This window comes from Eubalaena glacialis, chromosome 19 (genome assembly GCF_028564815.1).
Source record: "Eubalaena glacialis isolate mEubGla1 chromosome 19, mEubGla1.1.hap2.+ XY, whole genome shotgun sequence".
NCBI classification, from domain to species: domain Eukaryota; kingdom Metazoa; phylum Chordata; class Mammalia; order Artiodactyla; family Balaenidae; genus Eubalaena; species Eubalaena glacialis.
The window spans coordinates 6030635-6048054 of record NC_083734.1 but is presented as its reverse complement, the minus strand read 5'-3'; the positions used below and the strand labels follow the sequence as shown (position 1 = coordinate 6048054).

The following is a 17420-nucleotide window of genomic DNA, read 5'->3' as shown; positions in this document are numbered from 1 at the left end:
AACACGGATGAACTGATGATGTGTGTCTGAAATTTGCTTCAAAATCATCCAGAGGACCGGAAGCAGGAATATAAATGAAACAGGTTAGCCGTGAGTAACTCGCTGAAGGAAAGTTCATTACATTCTTCTCTCAACTTTTGTATATATTTGAAATTGCCCATAACCAAAAGGTTTTATTTTTAAAAGAGAGAGTGAGAGAGAAGAGCAGAAACCCGAGTGTGGCCTTTTCTTCAGGCATTAAAAGAATCATTTCATGTATTCTCTAAAGAAATATAATTATTTAGAAGGAGGATGAATTAAATTTCACGTTCAGTATAAATGATCCAGGGCCACGTAAAGTTAATATATACAAATCTGCAAAAGCAAAAGACAGTGAACGAGTGTGGGCTTTTATAAATTGTAAGGTAATATAGAAACTTCCATGTTGTTTTAGAAAGTGAAAAGAGAAAGGCAAGAGACATCTAAATAAAAGACCACGTTCTGCCATTTCATTATAATAAAGCTCAGTTTCTAACCTTCTCTCTTGTTTATCCCATTAATAAAACTGCTTCAGGCTCCTGGGAGGGCTTTGGCCCCTCTGCCCCAGCTTAGCCTCTGAGAGTTCAGAGCAGGTCAAGGGCAGGGGCGAACGCCCTGCTTTATCTCCATCGTTTTCCATCACGATGCCTCCACTTGTACTCAAGCCCTCGGACACTAATTCAAGTCACTTGTCCCAAGTTAAAGCCTTTCTATCATTCCATCTTCCCTCACCTCTAACAGTTTTCTCCAAATGCATCCTGAGTGGTCCTAGAGCTCCAGGGAGATTTCCAAGGAGTGGGAAGAGCAGGAAAAACTAAAGGACCCCGCAGCATGGAACCACACCACTTTTCTTTTTAATTGAAGTATAGTTGATTTACAGTGTTGTGTTAATTTCTGCTGTACAGCAAAGTGATTCAGTTATACACATATATACATTCTTTTTTTATATATTCTTTTCCATTATGGTTTATCATAGGATATTGAATATAGTTCTCTGTGCTATACAGTAAGACCTTGTTGTTTATCCATCCTATATATAATAGCTCACATCTGCTGACCCCAACCTCCCGTTCCATCCCTCCCCCAACCCCCTCTCCCTTGGCAACCACCAGTCTGTTCTCTATGTCCCTAATTCTGCTTCTGTTTCATAGATAGGTTCATTTGTGTCATATTTTAGATTCCACATATAAGTGATATCATATGGTATTTGTTTTTCTCTTTCTGACTTACTTCACTTAGTATGACAATCTCTAGTTGCATTCATGTTGCTGCTAATGGCATTATTTCACTCTTTTTTATGGCTGGGTAATATTCCATTGTATATATGTACCACATCTTTATCCGTTCATCCGTTGATGGACATTTAGGTTGTTTCCGTGTCTTGGCTATTGTAAATAGTGCGGCTGTGAACATAGGGGTGAATGTATCTTTTTGAATTACAGTTTCGTCCAGATATATGCCCGGGAGCGGGGTTGCTGGATCATATGGTAGCTCTATTTTTAGTTTTCTGAGGAACCTTCATACTGTTTTCCATAGTGGCTGCACAGACTTACATTCCCACCAACAGTGTAGGAGAGAACCACACCGCTTTTATCTGCTTTATAATTTGGGTTTTGCACAAGATTTTGCGAGGGGAAAAAAATAGTCTGCTTCTTAGGAAAAAAAATTGCACAAGCCAAGCTTCTGAGATACACGGTACACTGAGGGGACATGAGGGCTTGATGGAGACACATCACAGCTGTTCCCCGTGAACCTGGCTCACTTCAGGTGAAAGACACAGTTCCTCGGAACATTTCATTCTGTTTCCTTAGAGAAACCAAGCCCTTTTGCAGCCCAGATCAACATCAGTACCTCTGAGATGCTTAGCACTGGCCGCTTCAGGTTGAGAAAGATTTGGAGGACCCTGAGAGATTTTTGAGTCACCGCCCTCATTACCATTTCTTGAGAGCCTTTTGTTTGCCAGTTGTTGCACTAGTTACTTTGCATTTATTATTTTATTTAATCCTCTCAACAAACTTGCCCGCTAGGTGGTGGCTTTCTCATGTATTAGTCAGCACCCTTTTACAGGCAAGTGACAGACAGCCAGACCCTAAGCCACAGAAACTCACAGGAACCAAGTGCAAGAAACGCCGGACAGAGCCTGTCTCTGGAAGGACCAAAACCCAGGGCTCCAACACTGAAAGGATGGCCACTGCCTTCACTCTCCTTGGTGTCTATCTTCACCTTGACTTGAACCCACAGAGGGGTCGCTGGACGTGCTTGCTTTGTCACTGCAGTATTCTCAGCGGATAGACCAATGCCTGGCATGAGGCAGGCACTCAAAATATAACTATCGAATGAATGGATGGAGTGAAAGCAGGATATGGATTTTTGTAAGTCCCATTACCCTACGCTCATACCAAAGACACAGGCACTTCCCGGTGTACAGTGTGTATCAGGGTGAGCACTGAGCAAGTGCATCGCCCAGCCTCTCTCCAGCCAGCCTTTAGAACGGCCTCCATTAATAGATTATTACATCTTTTCCCTCATATTTAGCTAAGTTATCATTCCACATGTTTTTTTAAATGTGATATGTGTGAATCTAGAGGTAAAACAAGACCAGAACACTCTCTATGAAATATACAGGCAGGTGTGCACACACAGCTGCCGTTGACTTTGGGTTATTGCGGAGACTACCACCATTTTTTAAGGAATAATCCCTCTTTGTTACAGTCTACCAAGTAATTTCACTATGCTTTTATAATTTTAATTTGGAAAAGAAGCGTCTTCCCATGGGTTTGGTCCTAAAGAAAGTCGAGTACTTGACCTCAGATCTCCCTACATAAAATGAAAGTTTTAGACAAAAGGTTCAAGGAATCTTCTGGTTCCTTCTAAATTTCCTTCTACTTGTCACTCACCCACACTTATGCCTAGTTCCCATCAGTATTTGTTCACTACAGTAAGTCCCCTACATACGAACAAGTTCCGTTCAGAGAGCGGGTTTGTAAGTCCAGTTTGTTCGTAAGCCTGACGTTAGCCTAGGTACCCAACTAACACAATTGGCTATATTGTACTGTACAGGTTTATAATACTTTTCACACAAATAATACATTAAAAAAAATACAAAAAATAAAACATTTTTAATATTACAGTACAGTACCTTGAAAAGTACAGTAGTACAGTACAACAGCTGGCATACAGGGGCTGGCACTGAGTGAACAGGCAAGAGCTACTGACTGGAGGAGGAAGAGGAGGTGGGAGATGGTAGAACTGAAGGATTGTCAGCAATAAGAGATGGAGGGCAAGCTGCAATTTCACTCACGCCTGACGTTGATGGCACAGGTTCTGGTTCCTTGCTGGAACCAGATGCACGTTCGCATCTTTGAAAGTTCGAAACTTGAAGGTTCGTATATAGGGGACTTATGTACTTGGGACCAAATCCAGTGTATTTTCCTCCATTTGGGCTTTTAAGAAGATGCTATATTTCCCCTACGTCAGCCTCAGGAAGGCACTCCAATACTTAAGAAGATATAAGATGCTAGTAAGGCTTCTAGAAAGGGAAACAGACAATAAACAAATAATACCGTAATATGTTATATAATATAGAATTTATTATTTATTAATTTTATTAGATTAATTAAGATATATAATGTCAGGTAGTAAAAAGGTAAAGACATAAAACAATGCTGTCCAATAGAAGTTTTTAATTTCTACTAGCCGCATTTAAAAAGTAAAAAGAAAGTGGTGAAATTAATTTTCATAATATATTTTAGAAAACCAAATATATCCAAACTATGGTCAACATGTAATGAATATAAACATTGAGCTACTTCACATGATTGTCTTCTCATACTAAATCTCCAAAATTCATTAAAAAAAATCTTTGAAACCAAAGTATATTTGACACTTTCAGCATATTTCAGTGTGGGTGCTCAATGTTCAATGGTTAAAGTGGAATTGGTAGTCCCATCAAACAATGAAGTTGTTTAACAGGAAAATCATTTACACCCCATCAGTTTTTAAATTTAAGTTAAAGACAATTAAAAATTCAGTGACACTAGTCACATATCGAGTGCCATATAGCCATGTGTCTCATGACCACCGCATGGGACGGCAAAGCAGAGGGAGTTACGGGGTGGGAGATGGGGGAGAAGGCAGTTTCAAGTAAAGAAGTCGGGAAGATCTTGTGTGGAGATGACCCTTGAGCAGAGACATGAATGGAATGAGAGAGGGAGTCTGCCAAGATGGGAGAGAACAGCATTCCAGGAAAAGAGAAATAAAAATTGCAAAGGTCCTGAAAATGGAACCATAAATCCCAACGCATGTACAACCTCCAAAGACACGACCTTGGGAGTCTATCTACTTGTTCTAAGGATGCCATCATGGTGCAATATCTCTTTGGTGTTTGGGGCACAAGGTTCCTAAAATATGCATTGTTTCCCCTTTCTGTGGTTCATTAGAACAAAACATGAGATTCATCTACGTGATGAGAAGGATGTGAATGGAATTTGAGGCTCTGTGTCTGATCTCAGGGCTGGGTCAGCCATCTCCCTCTGGCTTCCTGGTGTGCGCCACTAAAGAGAAATCCAAAGAACAAACTTTCTGGATCACACCTGGCAGCGAGGTACTGCTTGCTCTCAGCCACCTCTGTCCTTGAGAAGGGTTCCTGGTGTCCCTCTACATTTAGCTAATCTCAGTGTTATTTTCTCTCGGTGGTTTTCTGGACAGCTGACACCTTTGACAGTGATAATCAGAAGTAGGTTTCCAAACAGTGCTATTCACGGCCCACTCAGAGCATCTGAGCGAATGGATGAAAGCCCTCCTTATCTCTGCTTTTTCTTAGGCAAGTTAGACAGAGGTGTGTAGCTGCCGAATAATCTCAACCAGGGACAAAAAGTCTAGAGGAACCAAAAGACCAAGAGCTGAAAGGCCTCTCAAGTGGGCCCTGAGCTCCAGGGCAGGGAGCACACAAGGTTGAGTGAAGTTGGGGAGCCAATTCTCTCTCCACACTTCGATATCCCTGTGCAAAAAGCAAAATACCTGAGTGTGTGCACAGTATTGCTGAAATGAATTAGAAAGATAGATAGAAGGGTTTAAGATAAATCAAAAATAGATTTTGTGAGGGTGATTGGTTGAAAACTTTTTTCCTTTTATCAAAATTGTCTTTAATAATTAGTATTGATTAAAAGTTGAAAAACAGTGAAAAGATGCTCACTACCACTAATCACTGGAGAAAGGAAAATCAAAGCCAAATGAGATGTCCCCTCACACTTGTTAGAATGGCTATCGTCAAAAAGACAAGAGATAACAAGTGTTTGCATGGATGTGGAGAAAAGGGGACCCTGGGAACACTGTTGATGGGAATGGAAATTGGTGTAGCCACTATGGAAAACAGTATGGAAGTTCCTCAAAAAATGAAAAATAGAACTACCATGTGATCCAGCAATCCCACCTCTGGGCATATAGCCAAAGTAGATAAAGTCATTATCTCAAAGAGAGATCTTCACCCCCGTGTTCATTGCAGCATTATTCATAATAACCAAGTACATGGAAACAACCTAAATGTCCATTGATGGATGAATGGATAAAGAAAAAGTAGTATACTATTTACAATGGAATATTATTCAGCCATGACAAGGAGGAAATCCTGCCATTTGCAACAGCATGAATGGACCTTGAGGGCGTTATGCTAAGTGAAATAAGTCAGACTGAGAAAGACAAATACTGTATGATATCACTTATATGTAGAATTGAAAAAAGCCAAACTCATGGAAACAGAGAGTAAAGTGGTGGTTGCCTGGGATCGGGGGTTGTGGGAAATGAGAAGATGATGGACAAAAGGTACAGATTTCCTGTTATAAGATGAATAAGTTCTGGGGAGCTGATATACAGCATGGTGATGATAGTTAATAATTCTGTGTTATACACTTGAAAGTTGTTAAGAGGGAAGATCTTAAATGTTCTCACCACAAAAAAGAAATGGAACTACATGACCCCGTGGGACTAATGCTACGTAGGTGATCATTTTGCAACATATAAGTGTTTCACATCAATACGTTGTACACCTTAAACTTAGACAATGTTATATGTCAATTATCTCAATAACATTGAGGGGGGGGGAAGTTGGAAAACAAAAGTTCTTGCAACTTTTCATTTAAGGTGAGTCCTGTCCCGTCTCTTAACACTATCAGCCTTGATGAGGCTGCTTCCAGAGAAAGTTTGCCCAGGCTTGACTTGAGCCCATTCCCTGAATTAAAGCCCCATGAGGGTGAGAGTATGCCTGTCCTGTTCACCAAATAGCCTCAAAAGCTCACACAGAAGGGACACTTAGAAAATATTTGCTGAATATTGAAGGGCCAATGTCATGCAAGAAGTCATCGCCCAAACTACAGGACAGGAGAAGAAAGCAGAAAACAGGAACTGTGTGTCTGGTTGGGGGGCAGGGGGAACATGAGGTTTCAGAAGATGAGACCCTGAAGGCATATCTGGGGTGAGATGAGGAAGAGGTTCCAGGCTGTGTAGAGAGCTGCTTTGAAGTCCATCAAAAAGCTCTGGATTTTTAAGTCCAGGGATGCAAGGCACTGGGGGTGCAATAGCACCTGCCCTTGGAGGTTCAAGATGTTTGAACCTGAATATGTGTCTGCCCTGAGCCTTGGGAGCTCAGATAAATCAGGCACTGGACTCAGCCCCATGACCGTTTCACGCTAATGGTGAGCTCTGGGCGCCCAGACCAGCAGCTGCCAGTTAGGAGGGGGGCTCAGGGCTCCCTCAGGGGAGAACCAGGAAACAACGGGGAGCAAAGGACTTCCCTTGCCCCTCCAGTCTGATAGCATCTTTCCATCCTCGGACCTTCCATAATCATATCTGAAGCGTTCTCCATTAGGAGGGAGAGCAGACTTCTTGTGCTCTTGGAGAAGGAAGATTTCAGCTCAGTCTGATAAAGAACATTCTAGAATCCACCGAACCACACAGAGAGTAGGCTGCCTCCTGAATCACGGTCATGACCCCAGCCTGAGGGGCCACATCAGCGGCATCATGGGGGGGAAATCTCCATTCGGAGGGAGTTGAACTTGGTTATCCACCTGTCTAACGATAGCACCCCTTTGTGAGTGGAACCAGCAGCTGTGGCCCATGCCAGGCGCCCTGAGCACACCCCTGCTCCCCTCCAACCTCTGAGCAGAGTCAGCACCACAAAGCCAGGTGGCCCCCTTGTCCCCTGCAAGTAGGATGACCATCTAATCAATCATGCAAATTTGGACACTTTTACAAGTGAAAGGGGACAGTAATATTATTGTAACATACCACAACAGGGCAGATAGGGAGCCGTGGTCCCCTAACTGGAGTGCACCAGCAGCAAAAATGCCCAGCCTTGTGGTGGGACCTATGATTCTAAACCACAACATTGATTAATGGGCTAAAAATCTGCCTGGTGCTGTTAGAGCCTGAGGATCTCAATGCATCTAGCAATAAGTATAACATGTGGTGTTATGTAAAGCCTCTTGGCTGGGAAGTCTGTTGGATACAGAACACATCGTGTGGGGTTACGGTTGAAGGAGAGTCCTCAGGTTTGAGGAGCAGAGGTGATTAAGAGGAAGCAAGGCCAGGGTGAGGCGTGTTTCAGAACTGCATTTCCAAAGAGACCTTTAAACACTCTTAAAATAAGAATAAGAAACTCTCAACTGTCTGTATCCAGTTATACCATTTTCTTTTATCTGGACGGCTTTGGGGTATATCTAGAATAGAATTGGGGGAGATAAAGCCCTCTGCTATACTGTCTCCTCACAGCACTGTCACCAAGCCACGCCCCCAAGCTGGCACTGCCTGGGTTTGCTAAGGAACAGCCATAGGACCAGGCATGTTTCTAAACATCTGAGCTTCAGGTCCACATCTGTGAAGCCCAGCGCAGAGGCCTTTGCCCCTGGGTTTCCACTGTAGCCCAGACCTCTGTGACTTCACTCTCTATTGACCTACACAGCAAACCAGCTGACGTCATGCCAAGCCCTGCAGACCTACCAGGGTGACTCATTCAACAATATTTGTAATCTTTGAAAGGTGCAGTTGCTCCATAAAAGAGTTAGAAAAAAACCAAGTCAGGAGTCCCTCTGGTGCAGACAATTTTATTATGGCCTGAGCTCTTACTTTCTTCCACTGGCTTCCTATCACCCCACTCCCCCCTCCCCGGGCTCAGACTCACACTGGAATAGTTTGCAAAACTCCACTCTTTTCTGATTGGGTCCATCTGAATGGAGCCGCACCACTGTCTTCACAAATGGCATTTCCATTAACATTTCTATTTCCGTCCATTCGGGGCACCTAAAGATTTCCCACCAAGATTTACATCATCTATTTTAAGAAAGTGCTTTTAAAAAGCCAGCGCTTTGGCTAAGTTTAAGTCTGACTTTCTCAAGGGATGCTTAAAAGAAATACACAAAGCTTTTTTTAAAAGAACCTTTGTAAGTTCAAAATAACATTCCAAAAGGAGTCACTAGAAAAACATTCAGGGGAAGAGAAAGAGTTTCTTTTTTTTCTTGCGTTTGGGGCAGTCCTGGCTTCATCCTCATGTTCTGTGTTTGTTTTTTGACGCACAAAAGTCAAATAGCCCTACGAGTCAGGTGATAATTGAAAGAAAAATGGGTTGTGCCTCCCATGTCTAGGATATTTACAACAGAGGGAAGAGTCAAGCCTGTCTGGATCCATTATTCAATAGGCCGGGTAGAAAGAGAAGATTCTGACAAATGGTGGATCAAAGGCAGAGCTTTGGAGATTCTCTTAGATCTTAGAGGAGCAGCGTCGGAACCATTGCCCAACTATGCCAACTGTAACTTTCCATCAGGCTGATGACCCACGATCTTCTGATGCCATAGCCCGATGGAATGCCTGATATGCTTGGACAGCTGCCAATCAAGAAGATCAGCCGTGGATGATTACTTCAACAAAATTGAGATTTGAGATGATTGTTCTCCTAGGCATGGAGACAGACCTCTGCTGACAAAGCAAGATGAATGGCGTCTCAGTGAAAAATGGGTTTTGCTGCTAAAACTGAAAAACCATAAAGTGGTCGAATCATAAAAAGAGTCAAAGAGGAGGTTTAGGACTAATATAGTGGGACCACAGTGTCATCCGGGTCCCAGGCTCCTAACTGTTTCCTCTGCCACCTTGAACATGTGGCTTCCATTCTCCAGTTTACCTCATGGTCCCAGATAGCTGCCAGGTCACTATTCATCATGACTGCATTCCAAGTAAAAGCAGAGAGGAAAGTGGGGGGAAAGTGTGGTCCCTTCTCTTTTAGGAGTCCCACACAACACCTGCATTGCATCTCATTGGCCAGTTTGGTCACATGGCAATTAGGAGCCACAAAGCAGGCAGAGAGTTTCTACTTTGGAAAGGTATCCCCCCCGCCAGTCTCTTCCATAAATAGAGACTGCAGTGAGTCTTTTCATGTCTTCCAGAGGCACCAACTTGCCTAAACTCAGCATTGTAGACTATAGAAGTCTTTATGAATGTTTACTCACCCTTGGACATAAAAAATAATCCAGAAATTTGAAAAGAATGCCATTTTCCATGACCTATAATAAATGGTGTCTAATCCTTAAAACAGTAGGTAAGAAGTATCTCCTGGGCTTTCTCCAGAAATGGATATGAAAAGATAACCTGTGTTTTACTCTAATAAAGATGTGGTATCCTAAATTCACTTTTGAGGGAAAATGAGAAAACCATTAGCTTCTAGAGAACCCACCCACTGTGCTTGCAAGGTTCACATCCAGATTCCCAGGTCTGCATAATTCTACTCAGGATGGCTTAAGGGGTGCCAATCTGGGTGGAAGTTACGGGGGAAATGGAGGTGGTAAAACCTGTCTTGAAGGTTACTTCCATAGCAAGCACAATGCCCATAATTTGTTCAAAGTCTGTTGATTTCAAGTTTCGTCTTCCCCACTCCCATGACAAGACAGCTTTGGAGGCAGTCCTGCTTTGGAAGCTTTTTCAATGTTCCTGCACAACAAATGTCTACAGGGCAGGTGCTACCACCAGGATCGGGCTGTATTCAGACACCTTTCCACGGGAACTGCTTCCCTGGATGCCTGCTCTAGGTTCTGAGCTGTTGACTGAAAATACTTAGTGGGTCTTTCGGCTTTAAATATTTCTTTCCGTTTTAACACATTATACTTTGCTTCTTTCACACCAAAATATATAATGATGAACATCAAAGACTTATTTGAGGGGCTTCCCTGGTGGCGCAGTGGTTGAGAATCTGCCTGCCAATGCAGGGGACACGGGTTCGAGCCCTGGTCTGGGAAGATCCCACATGCCGCGGAGCAACTAGGCCCGTGAGCCACAATTACTGAGCCTGCGCATCTGGAGCCTGTGCTCCGCAACAAGGGAGGCCGCGACAGTGAGAGGCCCGCGCACCGTTATGAAGAGTGGCCCCCACTTGCCGCAACTAGAGAAAGCCCTCGCACAGAAACGAAGGCCCAACACAGCCATAAATAAATAAATAAAAAATTAAAAAAAAAAAAAAAAAGACTTATTTGAGACTAACTGTGTCCATTATCTACACACTATGGAAGGAAAAAAAAAACAACATGTTGGTCATGAAACCATTGACTGAAACCGTTATCTACAACAAACTCCAGTAACATGACACTGATGGGGTCTTTTTAGTGTATTTTCCCAGCCTGAGATATAATTGACAAGATTGTAAGACATTCAGAGTGTGCAACGTGACAATTTGATATATGCATACATTGTGAAAGGATCCCGCCTACTGAGTTAATTAACCCATCCATCACCTTACATATTTATCTCTTTTTGGTGGTAGTGGTGGGGGGATACATTTAAGTTCTACTCTCTTAGCAAATTTCAGTTACACAATACAGTGTTATCAACTGTAGTCACCATGTTATGTATTAGATCCTCAGACCTTATTCATCTTATAACTGAAAGTGTGTACCCTTTTACCAACCTCTCCCTATTCCCCACCCAGCAGCCCCTGGCAAGCACTTTTCTACTCTCTGTTTCTGTGTTCAGGTTTTTTGCTTTATGTTTGTTTGGGGGTCCACTATGTCACACTGTCTTCAGTAGGCAGATTTTGATGTAATTGACAGGAAAGTGTCTCCATCTTATTCTTTTCTTCCTCCTCTTCACCCCTATGCCCAGAGGCACAGGCCTGACGCACACAAATAGGTTCAGGGGCCTCCTGAAACTGCGTGTCCAGTTGTGTGTATATGTGTATTTGCATTGGGAGCAGGACACATATCAGATTCTCAAAGAGGTCTCTAGCCCTGTTTTATACCTCAGCAATGCAAACCCCTCCCACCAAGGCTAAACACGCAAGGTTGTCTCCTGCCTCCGAGTCTGCCAGGGGACAGAGAAAGGAGGCGTCCAGGTAGAGAGAGCCATGTTGTCTACCTGGTAAACTCTGGCTCAGCCTTAATATTCCAGAACAAAGCCTGTCTTCTCTGTAAAACTTTCTGAGACCTCTAAGCAGATACAGGCTTTCATTGCCTGGGTGGTGCTACCTGCACCTTATTTCATCATATTCTGTTGTTTGCTTTTATGTTTTTCTTTCCATTTGTCTGTGAATTCTCTGAGGCTCGGATTGACTTTTCATGTAGGTATCAGCTAGTACTACAACTAGTACATCCCAGTGAGTTCCCACTGGATGGGTAGGTGGGTGGTTGGTTGGATGGATGGATGGATGGATGGATGAATGGTGGGAAGATGGGTGGGTTAGTGGATGGGTTGATGGATAGATGGATGGATGGGTGGGTGGGCAGATGGGCAAATGGACGGATGGGTGGATGGGGTGGATGGTGGATGGACAGATAGGCAGATGGATGGATGGTTGGGTCGATGGTGGATGCGTGGATGGATGGATGGACAGATAGATGGAACCTTTCCTTTCATTGCCAGTTTCGCGTTATCCACGGATCCACTTTTGTTCCCTAATATGTTAGTCATTTCCTTAACTCAGGGCTAATATTAATTGCAGTGCCAAATATTGCTGAATGTTTAGGCTTTAAAATAAGCCATCCTGGTTAACTGAACTTTGATCCATCCATTTCTGTTTTCTCTGGACAAATTCTAGAGCTGCAACTCTATTCTGTAAATGGGTCCTGTTTGGTTCCTGAATAACAAATAGTGTCTTCTCTTTGATGGGGGCTGTTTCACGCTTCTTCCTTTTTCGAGAAAGAAAACAATGTCCAGTCTCAAGCTTATCTGAATCTAGCACCATTTTCCACCAGTTGTTTTTGCCTCAACTACTTTACATGGCTCTCTATCAATTGCTGATCCCCACTCTCCACAGTAACTAGGTTTAAAAAACTGTCAGTTTGGCTCCTTCCTGAGGTTTTGCTAATTTTTAAACTTTGCAGTGCTGGCTTGCATGTTTTAAATTTGCTTATCTCTAAACTTACTCCCAAGAGCTGATGAACTTTCCCTTCCATGTTGATAAGCCGTGAAAGAGTGAAAAATTAGGAGAGGAAAGAGTTACTGTCTCACAAGCTGCGAGTTTGCCTGTCTAGCGTGGCGTTTGGATGAGGCTCATTATTTGTGGCAATGGTGTGTTCCACAGGCAAAAATAACTTTTTAAAAAAAGAACATCTCTGTACCCTCCTGAAATCATCTCAAAAGGAATTCAAGATTTCTCATGAAACGGAGAAGCCTTTATCATGGCCCGAGTGGGTCCTTGTATACTTGGCCACGCCACATTAAGTCTAATCTCAGTAATATTAGGGTCCAGAAAAAGCTAATAGAGACTTAATGATGAGGTAATGAGAACAGAGGTCAAGGGTGGGAAACAGGTTTTCTATTTGGAGCCACATGACCATGGGAAAATCTCACTTGAGGACCATAAACTACCAAAAAGAAACAATGGAAAGGACCATTCCGATATGGGACCTTTCCCTTACCTGATTTTAAATTAAGCACAAAGGAGGTCACGTTTTGAGTAATAAATCAAAGCATATTATGTCAGCTTCACATGAGAATCAGCTAAAGAAAAGAGAAAGAGAAGGAAGGAAAGACAGAAAGGGAGAGTGGTAAACAGAGGAGAGGAGAGGATAAAGGAGAGAGAACACGGCTGGAAAAAATAACCAGCACTTCCTTTGTGCCAGGTACTCTTCTAGGTGCTTCATTCATATTGGTTGTTTTAACCATTGTAAATCTACAAGACCCATATTATTATTCTCTCTGAAGAAGTGACGCATAGAGAGGTTAAGTAACTCACCTAACAGGTAGAGGAAGTGGGATTTGAACCCAAGAAGTCAGACTCCAGGGTCTTTGCCTTGATGACAGTGTGACTGCAGGTGCAACTGAGGGATTGGGAAAGCTGAGCTCTCCTGACCCCAGGCTGACTGTTTATATCCCCTCGAAATTCACTGAAACCTCACCTTCAGTGTGATGGTATTTGGAGGTGGGGCCTTTGGGAGGTGATTAGGTCATAAGGGTGGAGCCCTTGTGAATGGGATTAGTGCCCTGATAAAAGAGACTCCAGGGAATTCCTTCACCCCACCTCCCATGTAAAGACAGTTGTTTATGAACCAGAAAGTGGGCCCTCACCAAACATCAAATCTGTCGACACCTTCATCTTGGACATCCCAGCCTCCAGAACTGGGAGAAATAAATTTCTGTTGTTTATGAGCCACCCAGTCTGTGGTATCCTTTTATAATAGCAGGAATGGACTAAGACACCATGGAACTCCCATCCCAAATCCCGTTCAGGGTCCAGCTGCCCAAATCCCTGCTTTGTACGTTCCACCCCTCTGCTCCCACCTTGGGCTCTTGATAAAGCATTTCCAAGTGCCCAGCTCAGCTGGTCACCCCTCACCCAGCTATGAGCCCTGCCTAAGTCTCCTGACCTACGTGACCTTGTGTCCTGTCCCCACGGGGCATGATGTCCCTGGTGAGGCCATCTCTGGTGGTCCAGCCAAGGAGTTCTCCATCCCACTGACCTTGCCTCCTGCTCAGAGCACACCTGGCCTGTGTCTGACCAGTTTATCTCCACATCTTTGTTCTAAGCTGGTGGAGTCCCAGAAAGAATGTAGCAAGATGAACATGTCTGAACTTTGAGCTGAGCACCCAGGGGTCCAACAGAAACCTACCTTTGAGAGAACGCAGAGAAAATCTAGTGCAACTGAGTTAGTTATCAGTGGGGATGTGCGTGGTGTGGTTGGAGGTGGATGCTGAATTGAGTTGGACACTTCTGATCTCATCACTGTTGAAAACTAGAAGTTTCGGCTAAGCCAGTAAACTCTGTGGGGCATTATGTTCTAGCCTTAGCAGTGGTGATATTTGCATTTGGAAATGGCAGCACACAATAACTTCTTGAATAGATGTATGATTATTTCCAACCCTGAACATCTTCCTTGACAAGACCGTACTACATTGGAAAGTTTTTTTTGTAGATAATCCACTCTAAATAACTTTCCTTCCCTAAGAGTTCTAATCTAATAATAAGCTTTGCCTCTAGTCTAACAATAAGTTCAGAGGACACAGTAGGGAAAGCCCTGGATTCGAGGTAAGTTGCTTTGAGGGGTGTAGTGGATACAGTAATGTGACACCCAGAGCCCCCAGCTGCTTGGAGTGTTGGGGGCTGATGCCTCTCAGCTGAATCCCACTTAGAGATTTGCTCTCAGCCGAAGAGAATTACCCAAGGTTAGATCCCCTCCCCAGGGGCACATACACTCAATGACTGGTCCATGAGGATGGGGTTAAGGAGCCCCAGCCTCATTGCCTGAAGGCAGAACGACTCTGAAGGACCATCCCAGCTCCAGAGCTCCTGGGATTCAGAGCCAGGACTAGGATGAGGAGATCGAGGTGCTCACCTCAGCTACAAAATTTAAGGGGGCACCAAAAGTCTCAGTAAACAAGACAGATACAATTTTAATGCAGTATTTTTTTTAATACTGCAAAACAAGAATCCAGGAGAACTATCAAATTTTTCAATAAAGACTGACCTTGACTGGGGTGAGGAGAGTGAGGGCAGTCACACAAGTGCAGGGTTGGATTTTGACTCTATTTAAAATTTTGATAGTGTGTTCATGATGGATTTTTTAACATTAGCTTAAACTTTTTTCACGTTGCATTAAAATATTATGCATCGTGATGACTGCGTTTTCTGGCACCCCTTACATTTTGCCCCAAGGCAAGACTTGCTTCACCCTGGTCCCAGTTCTACTGGGATCTGCCGGGGTTTCCATGGCAATCACATCACAGCTTAACTTCTTTCCTTGCTTGACTCTGCTTTCCTCACTCTTGTAAGAATTATTCCCAACAAGCCTTCTACATCCACACCTAACACTGTCAGAGTCTGTTTCCTGAGAATCCTGACTCAGGTCACGGAGACAGCTGGGTAGAGCAGGAAGCTTATATGATGGGCAAACTTGGGACTGAAGCTCAGCCCTGCAGCCTTCTCAAAGCGTGATCCCAGGCAGGGCATGCAGTCCCCGTATCTCGGTTTTCCTCCAAAGTAAAATAAGAACAACAATGCCTATCATGGATTTGATCGTGGGTCTCTGTGAGGAGTAAATGAGCTAATGTAGGTAAAGAATTTAGTCTAGCAAATAACAGGTGTTTGGGAAACGTTCTTATCTTCCCCTGTTTCATCTCCATCTTTCCTGAAACCCTGAAACAGACAAGACTGGGAGCCTCGGTAAAAGGGATGAGACCCAGTGTCATTGGTTTTGCCAAATCAGCCTGGGTCCGACCCCCCTACAGCTAAATCAACACTCTTTATCCTTTGGCTGCTGATAACCTGATCCACTGCTTCCTGGTAAAATCCCTAACGCGGGAGGTCTTCCCTCTGGGTTGACTCTAAACATCCGTGATTAGGGACAATTAGGGACCAGTGTGCCTGCCTTTCCTCTCCTTTCAGCTGAGGAGGAAGTCCTGATGGGCCATTATCAGGGGCGAGACATCACCTGTCAGCCACAGTCTCAGGAATCCATGGCTCGTTCAGGCCCAACACCAATCTCACTACCTTTATCTGTGTTCCCCAAGTGCCTCCGACTGTTTGCTTCCCACCGATAGAGGAATCCAGCATCTCCTTCTCTCAACAACCAGAAAAGGATGCTTCAGTAACAAGAAACTAAGATAGGTGTTATGGAATGTCAAGGAAATCGGGAAAACCACATAGGGGATGCAGTCCCCTCCTTCAAGGAGCTTCCAAAATTCCAACAGGAAAGAGGGCATAAACATACACGCGAGAGACAAACAAAACCCATAACCACAGACCTATAATGGGATGTACCCACCTCCCTGCGTGCCGCCTGTCAAAACCCATTAGGGCTCCTGTGACACCTCAACAATTAAGCGTCCCTCTCTCCTGCGCCTGCCCCCTCTCCCACGCCAGACAGAAGCAATTTCTGTACTATTTCCCTAGCAAATTGCAATGCTGTTACAATACATATATGCAACAGCTCACTGAAATGCTCTTCTCGTTTCTAGATGCTTCGCTTTAAATTCAGATGACTGCATCCACTCTTGCGTGCTTTTTCATGTGTCTCTTCCACAATGATTTGTGCAAAATAGGTGCTCAGTAACTGCTTGCAAATGAGTGGCTGGGGTAGAAAAGGCCAGGGACCACGAGTAAAGGAAGGAAGAACAGATTTCCAGGGGAGGTGGATTTTGTGAGATGGCTTTTGAAGGAATGGAACAATATGTCCCTCTGGAGTAGGAGTTACAGACTGGAGCTCCAAGGGCGCCGTTCCGCCCACCCAAGTGTTTGCTGAGCTGGCGTGGTGTTGTGAAATTTTCAAATCCAAAGGTTAGCATGTGCATCCCTGCTGAACGGCATGTCCCATCACTTCCTGTCTGCTCTCTGCATCTCTGTTACCTGCCTGGCTCCTAAGGCCATTGGCGTTTGTCTCCTGCTCTAAAGCAGCCTGTCCATAGCTGCTTCCCTCTCTAGAGCTAAGTCTGCCTGGCCGAAACACATGGAGGATGAAGGCAAATGTGTGTGTTTTCCCTCATTTCTCCACCATCTCCTTCAGTGTAGATTAAGATCTCTTCTTTCAGGGCCAAATACAGATCTGGGAAGAGAAGGGACAAAGCAGTTATTGAATACTCCCCCTCCATATAACAAGGCTTTATTGCATTTAATCCCCACAGCCACCTTGCAATTAGGTGTTCCCCATCCCCATTCTACAGATGAGCAAACTGAGGCTCAGAGAGGTTTAAAAACTTGCCCGAAGCTACAGAGCTGGGAAGTAACCAAGCCAGAGCTCAGACCTAGATCTGTACATCCTACACCCTTTACCTAATCACAGCTTGGAGCTGCCGGGGAGGAGCAGCAACACAGAACCTCTGTTTTCACGGGCAGAATCCTGGGAGGGAGGATTGTCTGAGAACATGTGCTCAGACACATGTTCTGAGCAGCACAGGGGTTTGCATGCAAGTAAGTCCTGTTTATCTGCAGAAAGGCGGGA

The 17420-nt window shown here is 44.0% G+C and overlaps 1 protein-coding gene across 1 annotated transcript in view; it reads left to right on the top strand.

Moving 5' to 3' along the window:
* MYOCD (myocardin) overlaps positions 1 to 17420 on the top strand; it is a 254043-nt gene that overhangs the window by 112497 nt on the left and 124126 nt on the right. The gene's annotated exons all lie outside the window — the stretch shown is intronic.